Raw genomic sequence first — 24,707 nt, 5'->3', positions numbered from 1 at the left:
GAGGGCTGCAAATGGCTAGTGCTCTGCAAACAAATGTGAATAGGGAAATTACTTTAAATAACATAAAATACGTAAAAATAAAAAATAATAATCTTGATCTAGGAGGACAAAGTCCATATGGAGTAGGAGGTTGAAGAGGCGGTGGATGTGGCGGTATAGGTGGAAGCGGCGGTGGAGGAGGATGTAGCCTACACTGCTTTTTGGTTTGAAATGTATTTTTATTTTTTTAAATTAGGGTACACCCCAAAACATTGGGAAATCTAACCTGTGATAACCCCCTCCAGTCATGCTAAACACATGTTCAGACAATACACTCGCTGCAGGGCAGGCCAGCACCTCCAAGGCGTAAAGGGCAAGCTCAGGCCATGTGCCCAATTTGGAGACCCAGAAGTTGCAGAGGGCAGAACCATCAGTCAGTTCGTGTAGGCGTGTGCAAACATATTGCCCCACCATGTTGCACGTCCCCATGATGTTCACGATCCAATTGGATATATGCTCTATCAACTTTCGATGTTCTTTTCTGCGCCTACCATGTTGATCACGGTTAGCGGCAAATCAGAGTTCCATGCCAGAGAGGGAGCGTGAGAAAGAGAGACCACATCCAAGGGAGATCAATGGATGAAATTTAATTGCGATTGATGTGGGAGAAGCTATTAAAATGGAAGGATTGAAGGAAAGGAGGGGGCACGCGGCAATTACCCACTCCCGACATGGGGAGGTAGTCACGATAAATAACAATACAGGACTCTTAAGATGCCCTGTTATTGTGAATGACTGGCCGGAAACCCTATGAAAAGATCCCTCTTCCTCCTCCTCCTCTTGTGCCACATCCTCTTCCATCATCGCCAGCAGCACTTTTTCAAGGAGGCATAGTAGTGGGATAGTAACGCTGAGAACGGTGTTATCGGCACTGGCCATTTTGATGGAGTACTCGAAACTGCGCAACAAGGAACAGCGTCTCGCATGGAGGCCCAGTCATTGGTGGTGAAGTGGTGCTGTTCCGCAGAGCGACTCACCCGTGTGTGCTGCAGCTGAAACTCCCCTATCGCCTGCTGCTGCTCGCACAGTCTGGCCAGCATGTGCAAGGTGGAGTTCTACCTTGTCGGCATGTCGCATATGAGGCAGTGAGCAGGAAGGCCGAAGTTACGCTGCACAGGCGAGCAACAGCAGAGTGAGAAAGCCGAAAGCGCGCACAGATGGCCCGGACTTTATGTAGCAGCTCTGACATATCGGTGTAATTTTTAAGGAATCTCTGCACCCCCAAATTCAGTTTTTTTAAAACCCAGAAAATTATAGCTGTATTTCTAGCTTAAATTGCACACTGACTAATGCTGCAAAGGCACCAGATGTAGGATATTGTAAAAAATTGGTGTTTTTTTAAACCCAGATTTTTATTGCAGTATTTCAAGCTTGGATTTTAATGTCATAAAAGCACATATGCAGTGCTGGTGCACTGAGATTGCATAAAATGGCAGCCATCGGCCACCTAACTAACAGACGGATTAAAGTTATTTTTCTCTGTCACTGGGCTCAGGGCAGGGTAAAAAGATTGTGCACTGCACCCACACAACTAAATGTATGTAGATCACTGAGTTTGATTCGAGTTCTGATCACAGATTCTTTCCTATTCTCTCCCTGAAATCACCAGCAGCAGCATCCTCTCCCTACACTAGTAACAGCAAAGTGACGTGCAGTGCTACATGACTCCAGCTTATATAGAGGCTGGGTCACATGCTGCACTGGCCAATCACAGCCATTCCATTAGTAGGCATGGCTGTGATGGCTTCTAAGGGCACAGAGTTAAACGCTTGTTGATTGGCTTTCAAAAAGCGCCAAGAAATCACTGAACACCAAACCCGAACCTTTACTGAAATGTTCGTGTTCTGGTCCAGGGTCCAAAGATTTTAAAGTTTGGGTTGTCTCAACCCTAGTTATGATTAGTCAGTTGTTTGTCTAAATTCTGAATATTGTGTTCCATCCGCAACAGGGCCCCCAGCAAGCGCCGGCAGGTGGTTGTTATGTCCGCTGAGGAGGACACCAATTTTCCTAAAAAAAAAAAAATCAATACAGCCACCACTGGAGCTGTTACTGCTCATAAGTCAGAAATATAGTCCTACAAGGCTACCACCAGATACAAAAACCAAAATCTAAAAGGGCAGTAGTAAAATATAACTTTTAATAATAAATCTAAAAAGTCAAAATAGCCCAAATTGTAACCATGAAGTCACACTGATTAGGTCATAAGCATCACAAATTCCATGTCAGACACAAGTATATAGATAGGTATACTGTAATATATACACCGCTTACCCAGATAGATGTGTAGGTAAAGGTGGACAGAACCAGCATCCACACCAAATAAATCACGTCCTCACACACAGTTGAATTTGGCTCCAGTTGTTTTGTATCCTCAAACACATCGCCCCTTAATCATCTATGTGATAGTGTATGGTGTATCAGACAATAGTGAAGAGATAAACCCCTATCCGTACTGATTAAAGGGTGCTAAAGAAACCTATTCACAGGTGCTCAGATAAAAAGCTAAATGTTGTCCCTACCAATTTTCCTGCAACACACTATATCCACCGTATAATATCATACTCTATATACCACACACATACATAGTCTATAGATTAAAGTTTTTGTACAGTTGGTCAGAAGAAGCTTTCTTTTTTTTCTTCTACCGCCATAATTTTCTGTTTCATTTAGTGTTACCCAGGGTGCACCACTGGGAGGCGAAACAGCTGTATACCCCATACCGTACAGTCACTTCACTAGTCAGGTACATATGCTCAGCTGGCCAATATCTGATTGATCAGACCCCACACACATACAAAAGCAATACAATAACATCTTCTAACGGTAACATTCTTAATGTGTGCCGCCTGTGGCCGTATTGTGGGCCGCACACAGCGGGTCCGCAATACACAGCCACCGGTCGTGTGCAAGCTGCATCACGGATCACGTACCCATTCACTTCAATGGGCCAGCGATCCGCGAGATGTGTTGAGGAATGAGGACCCACAGAGTGGAACCCCATGGAAGCACCTCTGAGTGCTTCCATGGCGTTTCTTGCTGTGCCTCTGAACCACAAAATAGTGCATGCACTACTTATTTTCAGAACGGACAGATGACGGACCCTTTCAAGTGAATGGGTCTGGGATCTCTCTGCAGCAGACGCACAGATGTTGTCTGTGCATTGTGGACTGCAATTGTGGTCCCCAGTGCATAGAACGGCCTGCACACGTTCGTGTGCAGAACCCCTAAATCTAATATTTTACTTTTAACCCCTTAAGGACCAAGCTCATTTTCACCTTAAGGACCAGGCCATTTTTTGCAAATCTGACCTTTGACTTATACAGGCTATTCTGAGATTGTTGTTTCAGCACATATTGTACTTCATGACACTGGTAAAATGAAGTAAAAAAAATAAATTTTTATTTATAAAAAAATACCAAATTTACAAAAAATGTGTAAAAAATTGCAAATTTCCAAGTTTCAATTTCTCTACTTTTATAATACATAGTAATACCTACAAAAATTGTTATTACTTTACATTCCCCATATGTCTACTTCATGTTTGGATCATTTTGGGAATGACATTTTATTTTGTGGGGATGTTACAAGGCTTAGAAGTTTAGAAGCAAATCTAGAAATTTTTAAGAAATTTTCAAAAATCCACTTTTCAAGGACCAGTTCAGGTCTGAAGTCACTTTGTGAGGCTTACATAATAGTGACCCCATTCTAGAAACTACACCCCTCAAGTTATTCAAAACTGATTTTACAAACTTTGTTAACCCTTTAGGTGTTCCAAAAGAATTCATGGAAAATAGAGATACAATTTCAAAATTTCACTTTTTTGGCAGATTTTCCATTTTAATAATTTTTTTCCAGTTATAAAGCAAGGGTTAACAGCCAAACAAAACTCAATATTTATGGCTCTGATTCTGTAGTTTACAGAAACACCCCATATGTGGTCGTAAACCACTGTACGGGCGTAGGACGCAGAAGGAAAGGAATGCCATACGATTTTTGAAAGGCAGATTTTGCTAGACAGTTTTTTTTGGACACCATGTCCCATATGAAGCCCCCCTGATGCACCCCTAGAGTATAAACTCCATAAAAGTGATCCAATCTAAGAAACTACACCCCTCAAGGTATTCAAAACTGATTTTACAAACGTCGTTAACCCTTTAGATGTTCCACAAGAGTTATTGGCAAATAGAGATGACATTTCAGAATTTCAATTTTTTTTGCTAATTTTCCATTTTACTATTTTTTTCCAGTTACAAAGCAAGGGTTAACAGCCAAACAAAACTCATTATTTATGGCCCTGATTCCGTAGTTTACAGAAACACCCCATATGTGGTCGTAAACTGCTGTACGGGCACATGGCAGGGCGCAGAAGGAAAGGAATGCCATGCAGTTTTTGGAAGGCAGATTTTGCTAGACAGTTTTTTGGGACACCATGTCCCATTTGAAGCCCCCCTGATGCACCTCTAGAGTAGAAACTCCAAAAAATTGACCCTATTTTAGAAACTACGGGATAGGGTGGAAGTTTTGTTGGTACTAGTTTAGGGTACATATGATTTTTGGTTGCTTTATATTACACTTTTTGTGAGGTAAGGTAACAAGAAATAGCTTTTTTGGCACTTTTTTTTGTTATTTACAACATTCATCTGACAAGTTAGATCTTGTGGTATTTTTATAGAGCAGGTTGTCACGGATGCGGAAATACCTAATATGTATACATTTTTTTTTATTTATGTAAGTTTTACACATTGATTTCATTTTTGAAACAAAATTAATGTTTTGGTGTTTCCATAGACTAAGAGACATATTTTTTTCAGTTTTTGGGTGAATATCTTAGGTAGGGTCTCATTTTTTATGGGATGACATGACGGTTTGATTGGCACTATTTTGGGGTGCATATGAATTTTTGATCACTTGCTATTACACTTTTTGTGACATAAGATGACAAAAATGGCTTTTTTTACATCGTTTTTATTTTTATTTTTTTACGGTGTTCACCTGAGGGGTTAGGTCATGTGATAATTTTATAGAGCCGGTCGATACGGATGCGGCAATACCTAATATGTATACTTTTTATTTATTTATGTAAGTTTTACACAATGATTTCATTTTGATTTCAGTTTTTTTTGGGCCATTGTCTCATGTAGGGGCTAACTTTTTGTGGGATGAGGTGATGGTTTGATTGGTACTATTTTGGCGTACATACAACATTTTTGATCACTTTTATTACCTTTTTTGGGAAGTAAGGTGGGCAAAATTTCAATTTCCTGATAGTTTTTATTTTTTTATTTTTATGGCATTCACCCTGCGGGGTAAGTAACACAACCATTTTATAGATTAGGTCGTTACGGATGCCCCGATACCTAATATGTGTAGTGTATTATTTTTTTTTTATTCAGTGATAAATGTGTCTTTTTTTATCTTTTTTTCCACTTTTTTTTTTTACCCAGACCCATGGTTCTTAAAGATCCAGTGGGTCTGATGTCTGTATAATACAGTACAATACTCTATATAGTGTATTGTCCTGTATTTTACTTACACTTTGTCTGAACAGATCTATGCCTTTAGCATAGATCTTTCAGCACCATGGACAGCAGGATGTCTGAGAAGGCATCCTGTTGCCATGGGAACCTTCCGCGTCTGCCACAACTGAGCAGACGGGGAAGGGGAAGGAGGGGAGCTCCCTCCCTCTGTCACTCTATCCATCTGGGGGCTGCAAAGGCACAGCAGCCCCCCGATGGCAGAGGGAGGGAGCTCCCTTACTTAACCCTTTCCATACAGCGGTCCATACGGACCGCTGTATGGAAAGGGTGAAACTGCTGACATCGCAGCGATGTCAGCCGTTTATACCAGAGTGTCAGCAATGTGCTGACACTCTGGCATAAACCACTGACCATCAATGAAAATTCAAGAGGAGGCGGGCGGGGGATCGCAATCCCGCCTGCCGCACCGCCCGCCTCCCGCAACGCCCGTACCGCCTGCAACCCCCCCCTGCACCCCGCCGACATAAAATCATTCAAGGGTGCAGGGGGGGGGTTAAAAATATTTTACTTTGGCCATATTTTACTTTGGACCGCCGGGATCAGAAACCACAGAAAGCGCTGCAAACCACAGGTCTGGATTGACCTGCGGTTTGCAGCGATCGCCGATACCGGGGGGGGGGGGAGTCACAGGACCCCCCTAGGCATTGACCCTGGGTGCCTGGCTGTGTGTAACAGCCGGGCACTCAGCCCTGTCACCATGTCTGCAGACATGGTGACAGTTTAATTCCATGACAAGTATACTCGCCATGGAGCGCTAAGTAGCAGTGCTCCATGACGAGTATACTCGTCATAGGTACTTAACGTGTTAAAGACTAAAACATCTTTTGCTGTGTTGTTGTTAATGACATTTTTTTCAATTGTGTCTGTGAAAAATTTGTGATTTTATGCTTGCATCTTTATCCTGCAGTGCATGTTGGAACAGGGCTATGATGATACCTGTTCCCAGGAGAAGAAACGCCACATTGTGGGACCTGCAATTAACTGTGGAGGAAATTTGATACCACCCACCATAAGGAGGCCATTGTGAAAAAATGGTCAGATATTAAAAGGATATAGAACACATAGTGCAACAGCACTCTACAAACCAAATAAAGTACAAAGGTATATTGTATTGCAGATGCTATGCTAATAAATTAGAGATGCTTAGCAAATACAATTTGTACAAAATTAGTTGAGCCCGCCTGCCGCACGCCAAGGCGATCTCTAAAAGACGGGTCCTAACACTAAACCTCACCTGTTGGGTGCCATAACAGTGACCATGAAATTCAGGAAGTGTAGGTCCCACATGCATGCTGGGCCCCTTTTGGTTTATATCTCTATGGTGCCAAAATGGCCTCCAATGAATCCAGGGACTACAAATACCAGTATGCATGCTGAGCAAACTATGTACTCATGCTGATTAAAATCAGCCCATGATGCAAAACAGGCCACAGGAGTGCACGACCAAGTAGGAGTCAGCCACTACTCCCACCCATACAAACTACAAAACAAGAAAAGGGGGGAGGGGTCAGCACATCCCAATGCGCAGGTGCACATTGCTATGGCTGAAAATACATATATTGTATTTTGTACAAAATGTATTTTCTAAGCATCTCTAATTTATTAGCATAGCATCTGCAATACAATATACCTTTGTACTTTATTTGGTTTGTAGAGTGCTGTTGCACTATGTGTTCTATATGTATTTTCAGCCATAGCAACGTGCATCTGCGCATTAGAATGTGCTGACCCCCCCATTTCTTGTTTTGTAGTCCGATTTTAAAAGGAGGCACAGTAAGCGGATTAAAGACATCCATGATAAAAAATTCCCAGGTACAATGCTCACATTACAATTGTATCTTTCGACAACACTCTGTAAGATATATACAGTTGCAAGAAAAAGTATGTGAACCCTTTGGAATGATAAGGATTTCTACACAAATTGGTCATAAAATGTGATCTGATCTTCATCTAAGTCACAACAATAGACAATCACAGTCTGCTTAAACTAATAACACACAAAGAATTAAATGTTACCATGTTTTTATTGAACACACCATGTAAACATTCACAGTGCAGGTGGAAAAAGTATGTGAACCCCTAGACTAATGACATCTCCAAGAGCTAATTGGAGGGAGGTGTCAGCCAACTGGAGTCCAATCAATGAGATGAGATTGGAGGTGTTCGTTACAGCTGCCCTGCCCTATAAAAAACACATACCAGTTCTGGGTTTGCTTTTCACAAGAAGAATTGCCTGATGTGAATGATGCCTCGCCCAAAAGAGCTCTCAAAAGACCAAAGATTAAGAATTGTTGACTTGCATAAAGCTGGAAAGGGTTATAAAAGTATCTCCAAAAGCCTTGCTGTTCATCAGTCCACGGTAAGACAAATTGTCTATAAATGGAGAAAGTTCAGCAATGCTGCTACTCTCCCTAGGAGTGTCCATCCTGTAAAGATGACTGCAAAAGCACAGCGCAGACTGCTCAATGAGGTGAAGAAGAATCCTAGAGTGCCAGCTAAAGAAACAAAAGTCTCTGGCATATGCGAACACCCCTGTTAGCGAAGCTACGATACGTAAAACACTAAACAAGAATGGATTTCATGGGAGGATACCACAGAGGAAGCCACTGCTGTCCCAAAATAAACATTGCTGCACGTTTACAGTTTGCACAAAAGCACCTGGATGTTCCACAGCAGTACTGGCAAAATATTCTGTGGACAGATGAAACCAACGTTGAGTTGTTTGGAAGAAACACACAACACTATGTGTGGAGAAAAAGAGGCACAGCACACCAACATCAAAACCTCATCCCAACTGTGAAGTATGGTGGTGGGGGCATCATGGTTTGGAGCTGCTTTGCTGCGTCAGGGCCTGGACAGATTGCTATCATCGAAGGAAAAATGAATTCCCAAGTTTATCAAGACATTTTGCAGGAGAACTTAAGGTCATCTGACCACGAGCTGAAGCTCAACAGAAGATAGGTGTTGCAACAGGACAACAACCCAAAGCATAGAAGAAAAACAACAACAGAATGGCTTAAACTATATAAAAATGCACCTTCTGGTGTGGCCCAGTCAGAGTCCTGACCTCAACCCGATTGAGATGCTGTGACATGACCTCAAGAAAGCGATTCACACCAGACATCCCAAGAATATTACTGAACTGAAACAGTTCTGTAAAGAGGAATGGTCAAGAATTACTCCTGACCGTTGTGCACGTCTGATCTGCAACTACAGGAAACGCTTGGTTGAAGTTATTGCTGCCAAAGGAGGTTCAACCAGTTATTAAATCCAAGGGTTCACATACTTTTTCCACCTGCACTGTGAATGTTTACATGGTGTGTTCAATAAAAACATAGTAACATTTAATTCTTTGTGTGTTATTAGTTTAAGCAGACTGTGATTGTCTATTGTTGTGACTTAGATCAAGATCAGATCACATTTTATGACCAATTTGTGCAGAAATCCTTATCATTCCAAAGGGTTCACATACTTTTTCTTGCAACTGTATATAGAAATGCAAATAAGTATTTTATACAATTACTAATGATTACTTAGCAGTACATGGTGTGACATGTAGCAAATCAGCAGTTTACATCATATATCTCTACCTGGCTGTGAGTGTATGTATATATATATATATATATATATATATATATATTGTAGGAGATCAGCTCTCTTTCGGGGGTCATTCTCAGATATCTTCAGGACACCAAGTTTAAGAAAAAAAGGGAATTCGGCGGCACCAGTAAGCTGGCTCAGGTACAAAGTCCAAGGGAATTAGCTTCTCAGCCTTAACATACGCATGAAATCGGACAGCACTCTAAGACTTGAAAAACCGTGATGTCTTTATTCACCCATGTGGAACAGTAGCAACGTTTCAGCTGCTGTCCGATTTCATGCGTATAGATATATATAGATATATATATACTGGTTTGTGTGTTGTTGTATACATATATGACATTACATACAGTACATCCCCGAATGTAATATTTTATTTTTTCACAATTCTGAATATTTTATGATTACAGATGTTCCCATCGTCCGCCACCGAGCTTCAAAACGGGCTCTACTGCCGGTGGAGGTCTCGGAGGAGGAGGGGGAAGACGAGGAAGGAGAGCAGCCTGGACACCCTGACAGCAGGATGCTTCTCCGCCACCAGATGTGGGTGAAGTTGTGGATGAAATGGGTTAGAAAGGGTTAGAGATTTAGTTTGCTGTGTAAACATAATTACCCTCCTGGCGTGGGGTGGTAACCTCCTCCTCTTCATCAGCTGCACATATGGTGGTGGAAACCGGCGGATGGGAGGGTTCTGCCGCCACATCCACAACTTCATCCACATCTGGTGGCGGAGAAGCATCCTGCTGTCAGGGTGTCCAAGCTGCTCTCCTTCCTCGTCTTCCCCCTCCTCCTCCGAGACCTCCACCGGCAGTAGAGCCCGCTTTGAAGCTCGGCGGCGGACGATGGGAACGGGAACATCTGTAATCATAAAATATTCAGAATTGTGAAAAAATATAATATTACATTTGGGATGTACTGTATGTAATGTCATATATGTCTACAACAACACACAAACCAGTATATATATTTATGTTTACACAGCAAACTAAATCTCTAACCCTTTCTAACCCATTTCATTTTTCATCCTCCTGTCAAGGCTATAAGTAACATACATAGTGTAAATCACCCATAAAACACCCAATTTTTGAAAATACACCCCTCAAACTATTGAAATCTGATTTTACAACCATTGTTAACCCTTAACGTTACTAACAAGAATTCAATGGAAAAGGAAATGAAAATAAAAATAAAAATTATAGCAGAATTTAGATTCTTAGCAATTTTTTAACTCATCAAGGGTTAACAGCAAATCTAAGCTCTAAATCTAAATTTCCCTGAATCTGGGGTTTATAAACACACCACATGTGTACTCAATAACTGAAGTATGTGTGCACAGCAGGCTTCAGAGTGGAAGGCGCAACATATGGCGTTACCCTTTGTTCAGACCTGAGCGTTTTACAGCGCGTTCCTACGCGCTGTAAAACGCTCAACAACGAGAGACTAATGATTCCCTATGGGAATGGTTCTCACCTGGGGGTTTTACAGCGCGTACGAACGCGCTGTAAAACGCCCGACGCTCAAAAAAGTTCTTGAGCTTCTTTGAGGCGTTTTGTCGCGCGTTCCCGTACATAGACTTTCGGGAACGCGCGACAATGTGTGTTCGCTTGTCTCTGTATGCGCGATTGTAAACGCCCGTACAATCGCGCATACAGAGCGCTCCTTTCAGAACGCTCAGGTCTGAACCCAGGGTTAAAGCTGTGTACTGAGCACTTTGACCCATTAGGCATTTCACAAAATTTGTAAATGCTTTTAACAAAAAAAAAAAGAAGAAAAATCCAGAAAAAGTTTCTATCAAAACACATTATTACATTTCACAATGAGTAACTGGAGTAAATACACCACAGATTTAGTTCCCCATGTCCATGCAAATACAGCAACACCGCATATGTGCAACTATATTTGTAACTATACAAACTACAGTAAAAGAAAAGAACAACCCGACAAAAAAACTCTTTAATCTACAGAAAAAACATTAACTAACTAAATTAATAACATTAGACACTACTGAACTATCATAAACTAATCAAGCTGTATAACTATAATCAATATTGTTTACTAATTGCGATATCAATTGGCATTGATTAGGCAAATACTACACAATGCACTCATTTTCGTGTAATTAGCAGTTCATTTTTTTAAATTTTTTATTACAGTAATCATTAAAACACAATAACAAAATAATAGCAAAGACAGGTGCACTCTGCGGTCTAACTAAACCCTCCTTACTAAACCCTAAACCCTCCTGCTAATACCACGCTATTCTTTTTAGTTTGTATACATAGAATTGTCTGGAGGTGTATAAACTCCAATTTAAATGTGCCTGCTTTCCATCTACAGGCCACATTTAGGTGCACCTGTGAGGCCTGGGCCATATCAGCCAGTCTTGAGTGGGACTCGCAGACTCCCCCCTCCTCCCATTGCAAGCATGGTTACATGCTGGAGGTAACTGGTGAGTTGTTTGTTAGTTGGCCTCATGCTCCTGTAATTTGCCCACTGGCTCCTGGTATTGCCCATATGGCTCAGGTAGGAAAGTGTTTGGTCCCGGGCTACTTGAGAAACCTTGGCGCGGTGCCTGGGCTCAGACATGTCCTACACCATCTCTCAATTTTAAAATCAGTTTGAGGGTTAAGTAAGACCGCAGAGTGCACCTGTCTTTGCTATTATTTTGTTATATTGTTATATTGATTATCACATCCACATAATTGCTATCTTGTGTGGGATGTCTATTGTGATACTTGTGGTTCGCTGCGGGCATCCTCCACCGTAAGCATATTTGCTGGGGATCGTGATTAGCAGCGGGCCACAAGTGCAGGATTTGCTCCCCTATATATATGCACAACTGCATGTGGGTTTAAGCACCTCCTGCTAATACCACGCTATTCCTTTTAGTCAGTAATCATTAAAATTGAAAAACATGAGGAAAAATCAAAAGGCCGTTACTAACATAATGGCGCTGCTGCGGTGTTATAACCAAAAACTGCAGCAGCCGGAGGAGAGGCAGCAGACAGAACTGCAAGAATTAATGGACCTACAGGAGCTCCTGTCAAAACTGCCATAGAGCAACATTGTTTTGGTTGATATTTTCTAAATATATATTTTTTGGGGCGTTCATACTTGTGTTTTGTCTTTATTTATAAAGTTATGTTATGGTGTAAATTTAAACGTTAACTTTTCTGTAAGGAACCTTTTGTCCAGGGGAACATTTATCATTATCTATACATCAGCAGCAGTTATAGGTAATGGTGTATTAAAAGGCATACCCAAAAAACAGAAGGATTAGGAAAACAGCAGCAATAATATGGTAATGGTTTAGTATAAGACCTAAACCTAACTTTGAAGGATAAGTATAACTGCAGCAGTTCATGGTAATGGTGGTTATATAAGGCATACACATAGCTCTGAAGGATCAGGACAAGAGCAGCAGTCAATAGTAAAGGTGGAGTCTAAGGCCTACACATAACTCAGAAGGATCAGGACAAGACTCTTGTTACAAGAGCAGCAGTCAATAGTAATGGTGGTGTCTAAGGTCTACACATAACTACAAATAATAACTCATCTTGATCAGGACAGCTGCAGCAGGTAATGGTAACTTTGTAGTATAAGGCCTACACATAATAACTCAGCTTGATAAAGACAGCAGTAGCCGGTAAAGGTAATGGTGTATTATGAGGCCTACACATAATAACTCTGCCTAATCAGGACAGCTGCAGCAGCAGCTAAAGGTAATGGTGTATGAGGCCTTCACATAGCTACGAAGGATCATGATGACAACAGCAGCAGCAGGGAGATGTTGAAGGGAACCTGTCATCAACTTTATGCTGACCTCACTGAAGGCAGCATTAAATAGTGACAGAAATGCTGATTTCAGCGGTGTGTCACTCATGAGCTAAAATTAAGTGGTTGCTGATAACCAACATCATAATCATTGTAGCACAGGCCTTGAAAAGAGTAAAATCGACTTGAGAAGAGTCATGGTTATTCATGCTCTCCTGCCCATCTGCTGATGGCAGAGAAAGAGATAAAACTAGGTAGAAGATCAGCGGTCAATCATCAGCAGGTGGGCAGGGAGAGCAGGAATTCATGAATAACCAGGACTCTTCTCAGGTGGCCGTGACTCTTTTCCAGGCCCAGTCTACAATTATTGTGATGTTGGTTCTCGGCAACCACTTACTTTTAACTTTAAAATGAGAGACTGCTGAAATCAACTCACCTGTCTCTACTTTATGCTGTTGTTGTTAGTATGGACTGCATAACGTTGATGACAGGTCCCCTTTAAGTTTATGGTACAGTTTAAGTCCTACACAGAGCTCGGCCTAACTCAGCAGGAACAGACAGCAGCATGTTCTTATTTTGCAGCAGGAAAGTTTTCCAAGGAATGTGCCACTGCCATACCGGGGAATCTAGTAAAATGAAGTAATACAACTCCATCATCAGCATGTTTTTTTTTTGTGTTTATTAATAAAAAAAAATACTTTTTGATCAACACAAGCATCTGTTCTCAAGCAGTGCCAAAACAGAATAGTGGCAACTACAAAGCAAAATAACAAATCTTTAGATTTTTCATCAAAAAATATTATGACGGTCATTTACAACAAATTTCCAGATTCGTACTATGTCTATAAAGTAATTACTCTGTTAAAAATAATGTACATAATATACAAGTATAAAAAAAATTATATAAAAAAAAGAGAATAATAACTGGACTAACAGTATGAGTGACAAGTTTAAAAAATTTCAACCAAAACAATAGTAAAAAAAAAAATTATACACAATGACTCACTGTAATTAATTGAGCCTTCTCATTCTCATTTGGACCACAAGCTAGAAGCAAGGAGGGATGATCACATTTTTTTTTAACATTTTGTATTGTGATGACTGATGTGTACTGTGAAAAAAAAAGAATACCACTATATTCTACATATTCGCCCACAAACTAAAGAAGGGAGGGACTCATCAGTGGTGATATTCCTATCACGATAAATATTTGCGTTACTAATAGTCGCACTCCACTCGCTGTCACTGACTCACTAAGTCTGTAAGTGTTAGCTCTTGTTGGAATGGAAAAGAACTGTACAAGAAAGATGGTTTGCATCTTTCTCTCAAGGGAACGAATGTCCTCGGTGAACAGTTCCAAGTATTTGCTAAGGAGCATTTAAACTAGGAAAGGGGGGCAAAAGAGTGATAATCCAGCAGTCCAACTGCCCCCTAGAACAATGCCAGAAGATGCCAGTAGCACAAAGGTTAAGAAATGACAAGCTCAGATTCTTGTCTACAAATTCTCGCAGTTTAGGGAATAAGATCAATGAACTTGAGGCTATAATGGCATCTGAGAATATAGATGTAGTGGCTGTTACTGAGACGTGGTTCAATGGGAGTAATGACTGGGGTATAACAATACCAGAGTTCTCTCTATACAGAAAAGACAGAGAAGGCAAGAAGGGGGAGGGGTGGCCCTGTATGTTAAAGATAGCATAAAATCTAATTTGATACAAGTTAGCGAGAACAATTTAGAGTCAGTTTGGGTTACCTTGCAGCTTGATAATCATAAGGTAACTCGTGTAGGTGTGATATATAGACCACCTAGACAAGTCAAAGAATTAGATGATCTAAAATGACCTTGAAGGGGTTAGTTATCATTATGGGAGACTATGGGAGTACAGATATTCTAAATTCCCTACTGGGATTATCTCTACAGCAAGTAGTTGAGGAGCCAACCCGGAAGGAGACCATTTTAGATTTAGTATTCACACATGGGAATTTGGTATCTGATATTACTGTAGGGGAAAGCTTGGGATCTAGTGATCCCTAGTCAGTGTGGTTTACTATAAGTACAGCGACTGAGTCACACCACACAAAAACAAAAGTTTTAGATTTTAGAAAAACTGACTTTTTGAAAATTAGATTAGTGGTATACGAGTCCCTATCAGATTGGAACAGTTTCATTGGAGTCCAGGAGAAATGGGACTACTTAAAAGTGGCACTATTGAAGGCAACAGAAAATTGCATTAGGCTTGTCAGTAAAAGCAAAAAAAGGAAGAAACCACTGTGGTACTCAGCAGAAGTGGCCAAAATCATTAAAAACAAAAAGATAGCATTTAGGAATTATAAAAAATAAATAAAAGTGAGGATGACAGGCAAATTTATAAGATTAGGCAGAGAGAGGCCAAACAAGTTATAAGAGCTTCTGAAGCACAGGCAGAAGAGAAATTAGCTCAGTCAGGGAAAAAAGGCGATAAGGCATTTTTTTTAGATACATAAATGAAAAAAGGAAACTAAAACAAGGAATTACCAAATTAAAACAAAAGAAGGAAGGTATATGGAAGACGATAAAGAACTAGCTGACTGCCTCAATGAATTCAGTTTTTACAAAGGAAAATGACCTCAGTTAGGAAAGAATACTAATGATTCTTTTGATGCATGTGTCTTTACAGAGGAAGAGGTTCTAAATCAGCTGTCTAAAATTAATGCAAATAAGTCACAGGGGCCTGATGAGATACACCCAAAGCTATTAAAAGAGCTCAGCGGTGAACAAGCAAAACCATTAACAGATTTATTTAAACAATCACTGGCAACAGGAGTCGTCCCAGAAGATTGAAAAATTGAAAATGTTGTGCCCATTCACAAGAAAGGTAGTAGGGAGGAATCGGGCAACTATAGGCCAGTAAGCCTGACATTAATAGTAGGGAAATTAATGGAAACCATAGGGACACTGACAGGCCAAATCAGCATATTTAGTTATATATATGACATTACAGGTCTTATAAAGTCTATTAAAAGCATCTAAGTATCCCCCCTGTCCACCTTATAAGTACCGAAAACTAAAGTTTTATAACCTGCTTGTCTCGTCACCAATCTGCCCAAGGGGCGGCGTTTAATCTCAAATTGCGCCCAGCCAGCCGCTCCCAACTGCCGTTCTGAAGCCCCACCCAGCTCATCAATATTCACTTCGCTGGGCGGCGGCTACAACTCTCCCCGACTCAAGATCCTGCGAGATGTAAGGATCTGAACAGTGCCCGGCACATGCGCATGAAGCAGAGGCTGCAGCGGCCTCGAAGACGCAGGCTGGGTCTGTACGCAGGCGCGATGTAACCCCGGCCGGGCGCAAGCGCAGAAGATTAGACGAGGACGATGCCCAGAGGATTCAATTGGCCATGCGCAGGATCTTGACTGGGGAGAGTTGTAGCCGCCGCCCAGCCAAGAGAATATTGATGAGCTGGGCGGGGCTTCAGAACGGCAGTTGGAAGCGGCTGGCTGGGCGCAATTTGAGATTAAACGCTGCCCCTTTGGGCAGATTGGTGACGAGACAAGCAGGTTATAAAAGTTTAGTTTTCGGTATTTATAAGGTGGACGGGGGGATACTTAGATGCTTTTAATAGACTTTATAAGACCTGTAATGTCACATATATAACTAAATATGCTGATTTGGCCTGTCAGTGTCCCTTTAAGGAGAGGATTGTGGAACATCTAAAATCCCATGGATTGAAAGATGAAAAACAGCATGGGTTTACTTCAGGGAGATCATGTCAAACTAATCTTATAGATTTTTTTGATTGGGTGACTAAAATAATAGATGGAGGAGGTGCAGTAGACATCGCTTATATAGGCTTTTGATACTGTCCCACAAAGAAGGCTTATCAATAAATTGCAGTCTTTGGGCTTGGACTCCCATATTGTTGAATGGATTAGGTAGTGGCTGAGGGACAGACAACAGAGGGTTGTAGTCAATGGAGTATATTCAGACCATAGTCTGGTTACCAGTGGGGTACCTCAGGGATCTGTTCTGGGACCCATATTGTTTAATATCTTTATCAGCGAAATTGCAGAAGGCCTCGATGGTAAGGTGTGTCTTTTTGTTGATGACACAAAGATTTGTAACAGGGTTGCTGTTCCTGGAGGGATACACCAAATGGAAAAGGATTTAGAGAAACTAGAGGAATGGTCAAAAATCTGACAACTAAAATTTTATGTTGATAAGTGCAAGATAATGCACCTGGGGCGTAAAAACCCAAAAGCAGAATATAAAATCATCAGTGATACAGTCCTAACCTCAGTATCTGAGGAAAGGGATTTAGGGGTCATTATTTCAGAAGACCTAAAGGTAGGCAGACAATGTCATAGAGCATCATGCCGCTCTACAGAGCACTAGTGAGACCTCATTTGGAGTATTGTGCTAGGTACTGGAGACCATATCTCCAGAAGGATATTGATACTTTGGAGAGAGTTCAGAGAAGAGCTACTAAACTAGTACATGGATTGCAGCATAAAACTTACCAGGAAATATTAAAGGACCTTAACATGTATAGCTTGGAAGAAAGACGAGACAGAGGGGATATGATAGAAACTTTTAAATACATAAAAGAAATCAACAAGGTAAAAGAGGAGAGAATATTTAAAAGAAGAAAAACTGCTACAAGAGGACATAGTTTTAAATTAGAGGGGCAAAGGTTTAAAAGTAATATCAGGAAGTATTACTTTACTGAGAGAGTAGTGGATGCATGGAATAGCCTTCATGCAGAAGTGGTAGCAGCAAATACAGTGGAGGAGTTTAAGCATGCATGGGATAGGCATAAGGACATCCTTCATATAAGATAGGTTCAGGGGCTATTCATAGTATTCAGTATATTGGGCAGACTAGATGAGCCAAATGGCTCTTATCTGCCGACACATTCTATGTTTCTATGTATTGTAATGGAGCCTTCTGTCACCACAAGCTAGAAGCAGGGAGGGATAATCACATATTTTTTGCACTGTACACATCAGTGTAAAAAAATAAATAAAATATTTGTCATTACGAAAATATACTGCTGTATTCTAAATATATTCAAATATATACTGCTATATTCTAAATATTTGCAAATTCTCGAAGTGGCGATATTCGCAATAAAATTTCGCTATTCGAATATTCATGCCCAACACTATTACCCAGGCTGTAACCTCCCCTACTGAACCCTGTTCTGCTTCAATACTGTGGAATGACTCCCTCCTGTCCTTTCCCTGAACTTCTATACACAAAATACAAGTTTTAAAGTCTTTATTACCACTAGCACTAGCGCCTGGTGACATCTCTCCCTGCACTAAGTACACTGGAAAATGGCTGAATCCAAGATGGCTGAGGCTATTTTGTAGGACTGTGACATCACAGGGTTGGCTGTCTGCTGATTGGCTGCATGCATGGCATCGTGGGTGATCCCTCGTTCCCAGAGTTCTTTGCTCCATGTCTAAACACATACAGCAGCCATTTGAAAATATGTGATTCGTTACCACAAAGCGTGAGGAAATTCGGATTCGGTACAAATTTTTCCTGAAATTCGGATCGAATTTCACTTCGTCAACTTCGATTCGCTCATCTCTAATATAAAAGAGACATCTTGGAAGACAAGTCATTAAGCACTTTTTTTAAACCTATAACTTTATTGCTATTGATTTATGAGACAACCTGTCATTTTATTGCGAAGCCTGGCTGTCAGCTGTTAATGAAACATTAGACTCATGATAAATGTTTTGTCGTTGTCATTTATTCTAAGCCTTCCTAGACACGGAAAGAAAGGTTGGGATTATCTTTCTGCCGTATGAGCATTTGGATTTGCTCATTAATCTCCTGCGCTTTTCCTGTTTGAGCAATGCATTCAATTAAAGGAGAAGACATTCATAAAGTTAAAGTGTAAACAATGTGTCACTAGCACAGACTATAATTACTCTGCAACACTAAATTCAACTTGCATTACAAATTCAGATTCACACTGGACTGCAGAAAAGCATGCATGTAGATTTTATAAAATTATATAGTAAAATATTATATAGCAAGGCCATTCATCTTCAAATGCAGGACTAGGCAAGACTTTTTTCTGTGCAACAATCAGTAAACTGGACATTTGGGCAGTAGTGATGAGCGGCAGGGGCTATATTCGAATTTTCAATATTTCACAAATATTTTGTAGAATATTCATCATATATCCGCAAATTTAGAGAATTCGAGATTATTTTATTGAATGCAAAAAATCGGCAATGTAATAATCGCGTTATCCGAATTCCTAACACAAAATACAGACGTGGGTTACTGTGACTACATTTTTCAAGCTAGTATAGGTTTCCTGAGACAGCAAAACATTAGAATAGCTTTATATGCAAATAGAGTCAAGTGCTCCAATATATTTGCAATTGCGCAAATCGGCAGTGATTAGAATATTTTTTCGCACTACGTCACTTTTGTTGTGAACTTGACATTGCTTCCTTCCCATTGGCCCACAAGCAAGAAGCAGAGAGGAATTGTAACAATGGCAGCTGGCATCCTGCTATGTACCTCAGTTGAACTGCATACTAGTGATGTCCCGAACTATTCGCCAGCGAACAGTTCCCAGCGAACATAGCTTGTTCCCGTTCGCCGCGGTGGGTGAACATATGCGATGTTCGGTCCGCCTCCTATACATCATCATTGAGTAAACTTTGACCCTGTACCTCACAGTCAGCAGACACATCCAAGCCAATCAGCAGCAGACCCTCCCTCCCAGACCCTCCCACCTCCTGGACAGCATCCATTTTAGATTCATTCGAAAGCTGCATTCTCAGTGAGAGGAGGGACAGTGCTGCTGCTGCTGATTCAATAGGAAAAGCAGTTCCAGGGCTGGTACATCAGTCTGCTTTTTTTTTTTTATATATATATATATATATTGAAGTTGCCTGGCTGCCCGTGTGTGAGAGGCTGCAGGCTCAGTCACAGACAGCACAGTGTGCACACCATTCATACAGGGTGTGATAGAAAATACCTTGCAGATAAAAAAAATTATATTTAATATTTTTCTGTGATATTATCACATTTGCAAGCCCATGTGTGTGAGGCCCACACAGACTGTATTGTGGCCACTGGCTAGTGGCTAGGCCTCCACTCATACCGTTACAGGGTGTCACTCACTCAAATACCTTGCAGATAAAAAAAAAATTATATTTAAATTTTTTCTGTGATATAATCACATTTGCAAGCCCGTGTGTCAGGCCCACACAGACTGTATTGTGGTCACTGGCTAGTGGCTAGGCCTCCACTCATACCGTTACAGGGTGTCACTCACTCAAATACCTTGCAAATAAAAAAAATTCTATTTAATATTTTTCTGTGATATAATCACATTTGCAAGCCCGTGTATGTCAGGCCCACACAGACTGTATTGTGGCCACTGGCTAGTGGCTAGGCGTCCACTCATACCGTTACATGGTGTCACTCACTCAAATACCTTGCAGATAAAAAAAATTCAATTTGAAATTTTTCTGTGATATAATCACAGTTGCAAGCCCGTGTGTGTCAGGCCCACACAGACTGTACTGTGCCCACTGCCCACCACTTATATAGGGTGGCACAGTACCTTGCGCGCATAGTAACACTTATCTAAAAAAAAAAATGACAGACAGAGGCAGGCCACCCCGCAGGGGCCGTCCTGGTCGTGGTGCTGTGATTTCCACTTGCCCTGGAATAATGCCCAGTGTTCAGAGGCCACGTACCTTGAACCCAAAAAATTCGGAGAAAATAGTTGACTGGCTTACACAGGACACCAAATCTTCAACAGCTTCCGCTAAGAACCTTGACACACCATCCTCCTCCAGCTCAGCTTTGGTCACCTGCTCTCAAGTTACCACTCTCCCGCCCGCTGCCACCACCACCACTACCACCACAGCCACCACAGCCGCTTCACTTGATCCCTCAGAGGAGTTATTTACACATCAGTTGGATGAAATTAGTGATGCGCAACCATTATTGCCAGGGGATGTAGATAACAGGGATATGTCTCAGTCAGGCAGCATTACACACATGGACATACAGTGTGATGATGATGATAATGTTGTACCCGCTGCTGCTTCCTTTGCTAAGGTGTCAGATACAAGTGAAGTGGTTGATGATGACGATGTGTCCATGGATGCCACGTGGGTGCCTGCTCAAAGAGAAGAAGAAGAGGGCGAAAGTTCAGATGGGGAGACAGAGAGAAGATGGAGACGAGTTGGAAGCAGGGGAAGGTCGTCGCAAGGAGCTAGTGGCACAGTCAGACAGCATGTATCGGCACCCGGGATCAGTCAGACAGCACGCCAATGAACGCATACTGTTGCCACCACCAGAATGCCGTCATTGCAAAGCTCAGCAGTGTGGATTTTTTTTTGTGTGTCTGCCTCTGATAGCAGGGATGCCATTTGCAACCTGTGCCAAAAGAAACTGAGTCGTGGGAAGTCCAACACCCACCTCGGTACAACTGCTTTGCAAAGGCACATGATCTCACATCGTGTCCCCTAGTAACAACTCGACCTCTCTGGCAGCTGATAAGGCGTGGTACACAGGGAGAAGGCAAGAGCGTAGTCGAACGTAGCAGAGGTCAGGGCAGGCGGCAAGGTTCAAAGGCGAGTAGACGGTAGCAACGGGTTCAGCAACAGGCAAGGCAAACTAACACAGTGGAACGCTTTCTCTGAGGCACAAGGCACAAAGATCCGGCAGGAAGCTGTGGGAGGAGAAGGTATACATGGGCAGTGCACAGGTGCAGCCTAATTAAGTCAGCACTGCCTCTCACAAACCTTAACCCTTAATAACCCCTTTGGACCAGGCACCAATCACTGGTGCACTGGCCCTTTGAATCTAAGAGTCCTGGCGCGCGCGCGCCCTAGAGAGCGAGGATGCACATGCCGAGACACTGGAGTGCTGCCTGGGGGCATACGCTGTGAGCGCTTTGAGGCCAGCAGGGGACCCGGAGTGCTCAGCGTAACAGTACCCCCCCTTTGGTCTCCCTCCCTTTTTGGTACCGAAGAACTTGCGGATGAGACTGCGGTCCAGGATGTTCTCCTCCGGCTCCCATGACCGCTCCTCAGGACCGCAGCCCTCCCAGTCGACCCAAAAAAATATTTTCCCCCGGGAGATCTTGATCGCCAAGATCTCCTTGACAGGGAATATATCGGAGGTACCGGCGACAGGGGTGGGAGAAACAAGCTTGGGAGAAAAACGGTTAAAGACAGCAGGTTTAAGAAGGGAGACATGGAAGGAGTTATGGATTCGGAGGGAAGGAGGAAGATGGAGCTGATAAGAAACTTGATTGATACGACTTTTGATTTTATAGGGTCCCAAGAAACGAGGGCCCAACTTGTAACTTGGGACACTAAATCGGATGTATCTAGAGGAGAGCCACACCTTGTCACCCGGGCGAAATTCCGGAGGAGATCTGCTTCTCTTGTCAGCTTGAACCTTCATACGGGCGGAAGCCTTGAGGAGAGCAGCGTGGGTTTCTCGCCAGATGGAGGAAAATTCCTGTACAAGACTGTCAACGGCAGGTACAGAAGAAGGAGTGGGAGACTGCGGCAGAGGTGGAAGTGGATGACGGCCAAAAACTACAAAGAAAGGAGACTTGTTAGAGGCAGAGGACTGTTTGTAGTTGTAGGAGAACTCCGCCCAGGGAAGTAAATCAGCCCAGTCATCATGTTATGTTATGTTATGTTACTAAGTCCTTGTATAGCGCTCTAGAGGAACTCAATCCGATCGAAGCGCTTGTCGACGGCTATATTGGTGGGCCACTACATCATCCTACACAAAAAGCCAGGTCTTAACCAACTTCTTAAATTCCAGGTAATTTGATGTTGTTCTAATGTGTTCTGGGAGGGAGTTCCAGATCTTGGGGGCCAATACTGAGAAACGTCTGTCCCCCCTTGTCTTGAGGCGGGTTCTTGGCACCGACAGAAGGGAGGCTGAGGTGGATCTCAGTTCTCTAGGAGGATGGTGACGTGTTATCTTTTTTTGCAGGTAGATGGGACCTGTTTTGTAGAGAGCTTTGTGTGTTAAGCAGCACAGCTTAAACTGCACTCTCTCTTTCACTGGGAGCCAGTGGAGTTCCCTGCGTGCTTTTGTGACAGAATCTGTCCAGTCTAGTTTCTTGATGAGCCGGATGGCTCTGTTTTGACAGTGTTGCAGAGCTCCCAGATCTTTCTCTGGCAGCCCCGCATACATTGCATTACCATAGTCCAGGTGGGAGTTGACTAGAGGGAGCTGGCGTGAGGATACAAAGTGACGCAGATAGTCACCCAAAATTTGGTTCACCCGTTCGCCGTTAGACTGAGGATAGTACGAAGAAGAAAAGTCCAATTTGATCCCAAGCTGACCACATAGAGCCCTCCAGAATTTGGAGACGAATTGTACCCCACGATCCGAGACAATATGTTTGGGAAGGCCATGGAGACGGAAGATGTGTTGGAAAAATTGTTTGGCCAACATGGGTGCAGAGGGTAGACCGGGCAGGGGTACAAAGTGAGCCATCTTGGAGAAGCGATCCACCACGACCCAAATAACGGACTTGCCATGGGAGGAGGGAAGATCTGTAATAAAGTCCATGGCGATGTGAGACCAGGGAACTTCAGGAACAGGTAGAGGCAAGAGGAGACCCGCTGGTTTCTGGCGAGGCGATTTATCCAGGGCGCAAATCATACAGGCCTGGACGAAGTCCAAGACATCTTTCTCCAGAGAAGACCACCAGTACCTTTGGGAGATTAGTTGGAGAGACTTTTGCACCCCTGGATGACCGGAAAAAGGGGAGGCGTGGCCCCACTTGAGAATTCGCAGCCGCTGACGTGGAGGTACGTAGGATTTGCCAGGAGGAAGAAGGCGCAGGTCCATGGGAGCGACTGTAATAAGGCGTTCTGGAGGGATAATATATCGAGGTGTTAACTCGTCGCCCACCACATCAGAGGAGCGAGACGGAGCATCTGCCCTAATGTTCTTACAAGCCGGACGGAAATGGATTTCAAAATTAAAGCGGGCGAAGAACAGAGACCAACGAGCCTGACGGGGATTTAATCTCTGAGCAGACTGGAGATAAGCCAGGTTCTTGTGGTCCGTGAAGATGTACACAGGATGTGTGGCGCCCTCGAGTAAATGTCTCCATTCCTCCAGTGCCAATTTAATAGCCAGCAGTTCCCTGTTCCCAATGGAGTAATTTCTCTCTGCGGAAGAAAATGTTTTTAAAAAGGGAAGACTTCTGGGTGAGGACAGCTCCGGCTCCCACCGAGGAGGCATCCACTTCAAGAGAGAAAGGCTTGGTGGAATCTGGTCTAGAGAGAACGGGTGCAGAGGCAAAGGCGGATTTCAGGGACTGGAAGGCTTCCTCGGCTTGGGAAGGCCAGGATTTGGGGTTAGCTCCTTTTCTTGTGAGGGCCACGATAGGAGCTACCAGAGTGGAATAGTGAGGGATGAATTGCCTGTAGTAATTCGCAAAGCCCAGAAATCTTTGTATGGCTCGGAGACCAGAGGGGCATGGCCAATCCAGAACCGCCGAGAGCTTGGCTGGGTCCATTTGAAGTCCTTGGGCTGAGATAATGTATCCCAGGAAAGGCAGGGAGGTCCGTTCAAAAATACATTTTTCAAGTTTAGCGTACAGGCGATTTCTCCTAAGACGAGTAAGAATTTGGACATGGACATGGACCCTGTGTTGATCCAAATTGGAGGAAAAGATGAGGATATCATCCAGGTATACGACCACGCAGGTGTAAAGTAAGTCCCTGAAAATATCATTGACGAATTTC

Source organism: Bufo gargarizans, chromosome 1, assembly GCF_014858855.1.
Source record: "Bufo gargarizans isolate SCDJY-AF-19 chromosome 1, ASM1485885v1, whole genome shotgun sequence".
NCBI classification, from domain to species: Eukaryota; Metazoa; Chordata; class Amphibia; order Anura; family Bufonidae; genus Bufo; species Bufo gargarizans.
The sequence above is the reverse complement of the archived record's forward strand: the minus strand, read 5'-3'. Positions refer to the sequence as shown.